The following is an 8,471-nucleotide window of genomic DNA, read 5'->3' as shown; positions in this document are numbered from 1 at the left end:
GATCCTAAGATGAGTTGCTAGGCAAGGCATTTATGAGTCATTTAGATTAGTCCCTGTAAAACATTGTCCTAAAAAGTTTCTATGCCAACAAAGTAATGTGAAGTGCCACAAGGAAGAGTACTAGAAATATTAATTATAAAGCATTATCCCATAGAGAACATCAGCATTAGAGGTATTTTGAAGTTCTAGTCACCATAACTCAATGCATACATAAGGCTAGAAATAAATCATCTAGGGAAAAATAAGTTAAAAGATATAAAGATAGGGAAAGTTGGCTGCTAAAAAATGGGCCAAAATATTTAATATTATAATATCTTTGAAAACTGAGAAGTGATATAGTAAAGTCAGGATGAAATGGATAGAATTAACACAAACTTATTCATCAAAATCTAGAATTCCAGAACCAGCAAGTATTTTGTTCTTGTTCTTGTTAACCCCTGAATATTTCAGAATGTATTTAATCTCTCCTAAGAGAAAGGATATCTCCTATAGGATCATTATATATTAACACACTTAGGACGTTTAACATTAATACTATTACCTAACATATAATCCATATCCAAGTTTTTTCCATTGTCCCAATAATGTCTTTTATTGCCCTCTCTTCCATCCATCCTCCCTCCCTCTCTCCCTCCCTTCCTTCCTCCTTCCCTTTCTTTCATTCATTACTTTTTTGATCCAGAGTCCAATCAGGTATCTCATATTGCATTTATTCATTATAACTCTGTACTTTCACTTAGTCTGAAACAGCTGTCTGGCAATTTTCATCTTTCATGACATCAATAGTTTTTTAAGACTCCAAGAGAAGTCTTTTGCAGAACATTTCTCAATTTGAATTTGGTTGATATTTTCTGCATGGTTAGATTAAAGTTAAAGATTTTTGGCATGAATAAATACTACACAGGTAATGGTGTATCCTGTAAGCACTTCTTAAAGCCTAAAAAAGGAGAGATTTAGAATTGCTAAAGTCCTACTGTATCCCAAAGTGTAGTTATGTCCAAGGGCAGAAGTAATAACCTTGGTTCCAAAGACTTAAAATAAAAAGTCATTAATCCATAAAAGCAAAATCTGTTAAGAAATCAAAGGATGTTTCAGAATATCTCTTTTAATGTTTTGCAGGTGACATTATGGGGGCTAGTATGCCTTTCCAGAGATATCTCTTGACATTACTCTCAAGAACAGAATGCTGACTTTGCTATACTAGCTTAACTAAAAATGGCATTTTCTAATGTCTCTCTTTCTCATCACAAAATCAAATTCCAGTCTGTTAGGCATTTGCAACATTGATTCTAGATGCTCTTTCAGAATCCATTTGAAGAAATTTTAAAATCATTGAGAGAAAAGGATTTATATATTAAGACTGGCTGACTCCAAAGTACCTCTATACTCAGTAACTTTGAGTATACAGTTCTTTCATTTAACAATCCAAAGTACCCCAAAGTTGGAGGAGATATAAATGCACAAAACATACAAAGAATCAATACATTTTCTAGCATTTACAAACTGCAACTTACTTATGTGAGTGTCTCATGAAAATATGGTATGATAAAATTAGCATGAATTTTGGATGCAGAAAAAATTCAAACCCTAACACTGTTACTCTCCAGCTACTTGGCTATATTTAAGTCATTAAAATTCTTTACATTGTATTTTCCACATCTATAAAATGGAAATGATAACATCTACCTCTCAGTGTTGTTTTAAGAATGGATAAGTTCTCATAAAGTATTAGTTTTATATAATTATTATTGTAATTACTGACAAGGAAAAAAACCTTCAATTTTACCCTAAAACAGAATGGTCCATCTGGACAATCCAACTGCATCTTTTGTATAAACTAACCAGTTACTTGATCATGTTTACTACTTACTAAATTTTCCTCCAAGTGAAAAGTGCTGGACCAGATGTTGTCCAAGTCCCTTGTTCTACTTGACACCAAGTTCCAATCCTTGGGTTGGGTGAGACAACCCAGAATCCATATAAATTCTCCTGTTTTCTTAAGATAGGTCACATTTGGTTTCTGCCACCCGTAAGCAAAAGGAATATAGCTAGCACTACCACCTAATAGCTGGTTAGATATGCCACCTTAATTAACACCAGAAAAGGTCAACTGGTGATAATAATTCCTTCAACAATCAGTTTGATTTTCATTATAATTATCACATCATAAAGTAGGATACTCTTTCAGCTTTATACAATCTGATATAGTTTTCAAGCCTCTATTCATAACACTCTATCACTTTGTGTCCTCCAGTTTTACTGGAATTTTCTCTATTTTTAAATTAAGTTATAATGTACATGAAGTAAAATATGCAAATCTTAAGGATATAATTTTCTGAATCTTTAGCAATGTATACACCCATGTAACCACCACCCAGATCAAAATACAGCAAATTTACATGGCCCATAAATCTTCATCAGTACCCTTCCCAAGGTAACCATTATTCTGAATTTTATCATCATAGACTAGTCTTGAGCTGTATATGAAATGAATCATACAGTATGGTACTCTTTTGTGCCTGGCTTCTTTCTCCAAACATACCCACTCTGAGATTCAACCATGTTATCACATGTATATGTAGTATATAATTTTTTACTGCTGTGTAGTATTTTCATTGTATAAATATACCATAATTTGCTTATGTATTTGCCTGTAAAGAGACATTTGGTTTGTTTCCAGTTTGTTCTACTATGAATAAGATGGCTATTATGAGTAGCCATAATTATATGAATGGTTATTTATGTATAAGTGTTTATGGACATAGGCACTCTTTTCTCTTGGGTATATGCATAGAAATGGAACTGATGAATTAGAGGGTAGGTATTTTTTGGCTTTAGTAGATAATCCCAAATATTTCCAAAGTGATTGTGTTAATTTTTTTTTACCTGCTACCTGCGTTTTATAAGAGTTTCAATTATTCCACATTCTTGCCAACATTTAAAATTTTTGAGTTTTTGTTTGGTTTGAGACAAGGTATTGCTCTGTTGCCTGGGCTACAGTGTAGTAGCATCATCATATGTCACTGCAGCCTCCAATTCCTGGGCTCAAGCAAACTTCCTGCCTCAGCCTTCTGAGTATCTGGGACTACAGGTACATGCCACCATGCCCAACTAATTTTTAAAAAATTTTAGTGAAGACAGGATTTTGCTATTGCCCAAGCTGATCTCAAACTTTTGACCTCAAACAATCCTCCTGACTTGGCCTCCCAAAGTGTTAGGAATACAGGCATGAGCCACTGCACTTTAGCCCCAGTCTTTAATTTTAGCAATTCTGGTGGGTGGGCAGTGGGGTTTTATTGTGGTTCAAATTCGCATTTCCCTAGTGAGAAATGAATAAGTCAATTCTAAATATACGTAAAAATACAAAGACATACAGTAGTCAAGACAATATTGAAGAATAAAATGAAAGTTGGAATACTTATATTGCCAGATTTAAAGACTTACCAGAAGCTACCTTCATGAAGACAGTGTGGAACAGAGAGTCCGGAAAGTACTTGATTTTCACCAGTGGTGCCAACTATTTAATGCAATGGAGAAAAGGAAGTTCTCCACAATAAATGGTACTGGTGCAACTGTGTCTCCATATATATATATATATATATATATATATATTTTTTTTTTTTGAGACAGAGTCTCGATTTGTTGTTTTTTTAAATGTACTTTTAATTTGTGTAAATTTATGGGGTACAAGTGCAATTTTGTTTGTTTGTATTTTTATTTTTTTTTTTTTTGAGACAGAGTCTCACTTTGTTGTCCAGGCTAGAGTGAGTGCCGTGGCATCAGCCTAGCTCACAGCAACCTCAAACTCCTGGGCTCAAGCGATCCTCCTGCCTCAGCCTCCCGAGTGGCTGGGACTACAGGCATGCGCCACCATGCCCGGCTAATTTTTTTTTATATATATATATATATTTTAGGCCAATTAATTTCTTTCCATTTATAGTAGAGACGGGGTTTCGCTCTTGCTCAGCCTGGTTTCGAACTCTTGAACTTGAGCAATCCACCCGCCTCGGCCTCCCAGAGAGCTAGGACTACAGGCGTGAGCCACCGCGCCCGGCCTGTGTCTCCATATTAAAAAATTAATTTTAAATGTGTTATTAGACCTAAAGGTAAAAGATAAAACCATGAAGCTTCTTTAAAAGAACACAGGAGATAATCTCCATGAACATGGGGTAGGTGAGAAAACAAGACACAGAGAGCCCTAATCATAAGAGAACTCATAGGTAAATTGTACATTATCAAATCTAAGAACTTGTGTTCATCAAAAGACACCATTTAAAAAGTGAAAAAGCAAGGCACAGGCTAGGAACATACATAACTGATAAAGGACTTGTATTCAGAATATATTTTTTAAAAATTCTTACAAATCAATAAGAAAAAGATAATCTAATAAAAAGGGGGTAAAAGATTTAAATGAAATTTTATACACTATTGGTGGGAATGTAAATTAGTATAACCTCTATGAGAAACAGTATAGAGATTTCTCAAAAAACTAAGAATAGAATTACCATTTGATCCAACAATCCCATTATTCGCCCAAAGGAAAAAAAAGTCATTATTACATCAAAAAGATACCTGCACTTTTATGTTTATCACAGCACTAGTCACAATAGCAAAGATATGGAAGCAACCCAAGTGTCCATCAGTGGATGATTGTATAAAGAAAATGTGGTATGTATACACAAAGGAATACTATTCATCCATAAAAAGAATGAAATCATGTCTTTTGCAGCAACATGGATGGAACTGGAGGCCATTATGTTAAGTGAAATAAGTCAGGCACAGAGAGACAAATATCACATGTTCACACTTATAAGTGGGAGCTAAATAACATATTCACAGGGGCATAGAGAGAGTAATGATAAATAATGAAGACTTGGAAAGGTTAGGAAGGATGGGGGTGGCTGATGAGAAACTACTTAATGAGTACATGTATGTTATCTGGGTGATGGATATCCTGGAAACCCTGACTTCACCAGTATGCAATCTATGCATACAACAAAATTGCAGGCCGGGCGCGGTGGCTCACGCCTGTAATCCTAGCACTCTGGGAGGCCGAGGCAGGAGGATTGCTCAAGGTCAGGAGTTCGAAACCAGCCTGAGCAAAAGCAAGACCCCGTCTCTAGTATAAATAAAAAGAAATTAATTGGTCAACTAATATATATATAGAAAAAATAAGCCGGGCATGGTGGTGCATGCCTGTAGTCCCAGCTACTAGGGAGGCTGAGGCAGTAGGATTGCTTGAGCCCAGGAGTTTGAGGTTTCTGAGTGCTAGGCTGATGCCACAGCACTCACTCTAGCCTGGACAACAAAGTGAGACTCTGTCTCAAAAAAAAAATAAAAATAAAAATACAAACAAACAAAATTGCACTTGTACCCCATAAATTTACACAAATTAAAAGTACATTAAAAAAAAGATATTCAGTATCATTTTCTATTCTTTAAAGGTGCCATGATCTTTCCTATACCAGCTGCTTATTCTTTCAAAAGACATTTTTCTACCCCATCCCCATATTCTACCCTAGATTGCATCCCACTGCATGTGCTCATGGATCCATCCTGCAATTCCTCATAGCACTCATCACATTGTAGCTATTTGCTTGGTATCTGTCCTCCATAAGGAATGAAGGCAAGGACAATGTCTGTAGCATGAGCAAAGTACTTGACTCATATTTAATTGTATAATAAGTGTTTTTTGATGTAGGAATGTTAAATAGATCTTCAGATAGATTGAGAGTATTAATATAATCAAGCCGTTATTGAACAGCAGATAAGCTAGAAAAACAAAATAAACTGAATTCATTATAGGTCAGTGGGAACAAAAAATTTGACATAACTATATTTTTTAAAAGAATGAGATTACTTTAGCCTTATAAATAATACAAAAGTTATCTCAAGAAATTTGTCAATAGAAACAGTATGCAAAATAAGCACCCTTTATGTTGCCCCTAGAAGAAATGGTTATCATTATTATCTGTCTAGCAATTGTAATACCATTTTATGCCTATAGCTATCAATAAGTCAGGATGAGTGATGTAGCTCCCAAAAGTAAGCTATGGGATGGTTAGAAGTCTCACATTTGGGAAAAAAATCAGCCTTACAACATGAATGCCTCATTTCCCATTTACAGATTAACAGAAGCCAAACACCATTTCCATTAATTTAGCCTTTATTTGGGATAATTCTTATTATGCTTGATTTAAAAAGAGGAAACGTCTGTTGTTGTGAGTGACAGGTTGTATTTTTTAAAGAGAGCTGCCAAAATATCTCCCATCCCACATGCTCTTCTGCAATGTGACCTTGCCTCTCCCCCATCAAGACGTGAAATTGCTGTGAAGGCTAGTTAGGCCGTGACTGCTCCAAACAGTAGAAAACGGCAGAAGTGGTGATACAGAACTTTTGAGGCTAGATCATAAAAGGCCATGCAGCTTCCTTAGAGTTCTCTTTAAAAACTCACTTTAGGGATGCTCCCTTCTCAGAACACTCGTGACTTGCCATAAAAGCCCAAATGGAGTGGCCCCATATAGATACTCCAGCCAACTGTCCCAGCTGAGCCTGATGTTCATGTCATCCCAGCATAAGCACCAGATGTGGGAGTGAAGAAGCCTCCAGTTAATTCCAGCTCTCAAGCTTTTGAGTCACTCCCAGTAATTTGAGTCTTCATGGATATTGCTGAGAAGGCACAAGCCATATTTGATGCACCCTGAACATAGGGAATTCATAAGCAAAATAAAATGGCTATTGTTTATACTCTAAATTTGGAGTGGCTTATTATGTAGCAATAGAAACTGGTACATTGCTGTTGTTTAACAAATACTTAAATATATGTCAGTTGTTTGGAGTAAGATGGCCTTCTATGAAAGACATTTTAAAAATACTCTAACAGACATATCTTTAACTCAGTGATTCTCAAACTCATTTGAGTAACAACCCTTCTGAGAACCCAGTGAATGTCTTACCCCTCTTCTCAGAATAATACTCTTGCACAGAATATTTTTTTATGATTTCAAGAAGCACACGGACCTCCTAAAACCATGCTTGTTTAACGGGGAGAGAACCTAGGTCTAAGTGATGATTTGGCTGTTTCTAATAAACTGAGCAGGTGTTTTGATTAACACTCACTGAGAACAAATTAAACACTTACTAAAAAGGGCTAATGTTTTATTCAACCATTAATTTAAATATTTTCTATCTGTATTTACAATAAAATTTCAGTCTTCTTACTAGGATAAAAAATGTTAGTGTGCACAACTTTGGCTATACAAATTACTGATTATTTTGATTAAGTTGATTTTCTTAAAATTAGGATTTATAGAAATAGGAAAAAAACTTTTTTTTTTTTTTTTTTTAAGCCTACGGCACCCGGTATTCCCAGGCGGTCTCCCATCCAAGTACTAACCAGGCCCGACCCTGCTTAGCTTCCGAGATCAGACGAGATCGGGCGCGTTCAGGGTGGTGTGGCCGTAGACGGAAAAAAACTTTTAAACTTATGATGTCAATCATGGCAACTGATTTCAATTGTCTTAGATTATGTATATTAGAATTGACTACAATAGAAAGTAGCTTTGTGATTTTTATAGGATGGCCTATCAATATCACTGGTTACCATGAATCAGAAATACAAGTCCTGAAACTTGCAGGGCAATTTTAATAAGCTATGGGAAATGTTAATCTGTTTTGTTACTTAGCAAAGACTTTTCTTATCTGCAGAAAGGTTTGTGGCAAATAGTGTCCATGGTTATATATGTTCTCAGATCACATAATTGCCTTTGCTTCTTTGTAAAAAAAAATTAAATTCCAATTGTTTATTGATTGTATACAGCCAAACAACTGAATTTTGTATGTTGATTTTATATGGTTCAAACTTGCAAAACTATACTATACTATATTCTACTAGTCTCATAAAATATTCCATATAGAAAAATCCTGTTGCTGTTAATAAAAGCAGTTTTACTTCTTTCTTTCTAATCTACACTCCTTTTATTTTTTTTTTCTTACTCTAACCACCAGTAAAACATTGAGTAAAAATGATGAGAGCAGTTATACTTGCCTTTTTGCTGACATTAGGGGAAAAACATTTAATCTTTCACCATTAAGTCTCATGTTCAATATGGGCTTTCATAGATGCCCTTTATCAGATTGAGGACACTCCCTTCTTTTCCTAGTTTGCTAAGAGTTTTTTTTTATCAGGAATGGCTGTGGATTTTACTCAAGGCTTTTTCTGCACCTGTTGAAATGATAATATGCTTTTCTTTTTTAGTCTATTAATATGATGAATTACATTGATAGATTTGTGAATGGTAAACCAACCTTGCCTTCCTGAGAAAAATCACTTTGAATCCATTTTTTGATTCAAATTGCTAACATTTTGTTAAATTTTATTTAAAAATCATATGTTTATTTTTAAAAATCTATGTGTATGAAAAATATTAGTCTGTAGATTTCTTTCCTGTAAAGTCTTGGATTGATGTTCG

General features: G+C 34.9%; 1 non-coding gene across 1 annotated transcript; it reads right to left on the bottom strand.

The window, feature by feature from the left end:
- Positions 1–7,347: 7,347 nt before the first annotated feature.
- LOC142871030 (5S ribosomal RNA) lies at positions 7,348–7,466 on the bottom strand. Its single transcript, XR_012919376.1, has one exon. It is a non-coding gene; the product is annotated as a 5S ribosomal RNA (ribosomal RNA).
- Positions 7,467–8,471: the final 1,005 nt, after the last annotated feature.

This window comes from Microcebus murinus, chromosome 5, assembly GCF_040939455.1.
Source record: "Microcebus murinus isolate Inina chromosome 5, M.murinus_Inina_mat1.0, whole genome shotgun sequence".
Lineage (NCBI taxonomy): Eukaryota > Metazoa > Chordata > Mammalia > Primates > Cheirogaleidae > Microcebus > Microcebus murinus.
The sequence above is the reverse complement of the archived record's forward strand: the minus strand, read 5'-3'. Positions and strand labels throughout refer to the sequence as shown.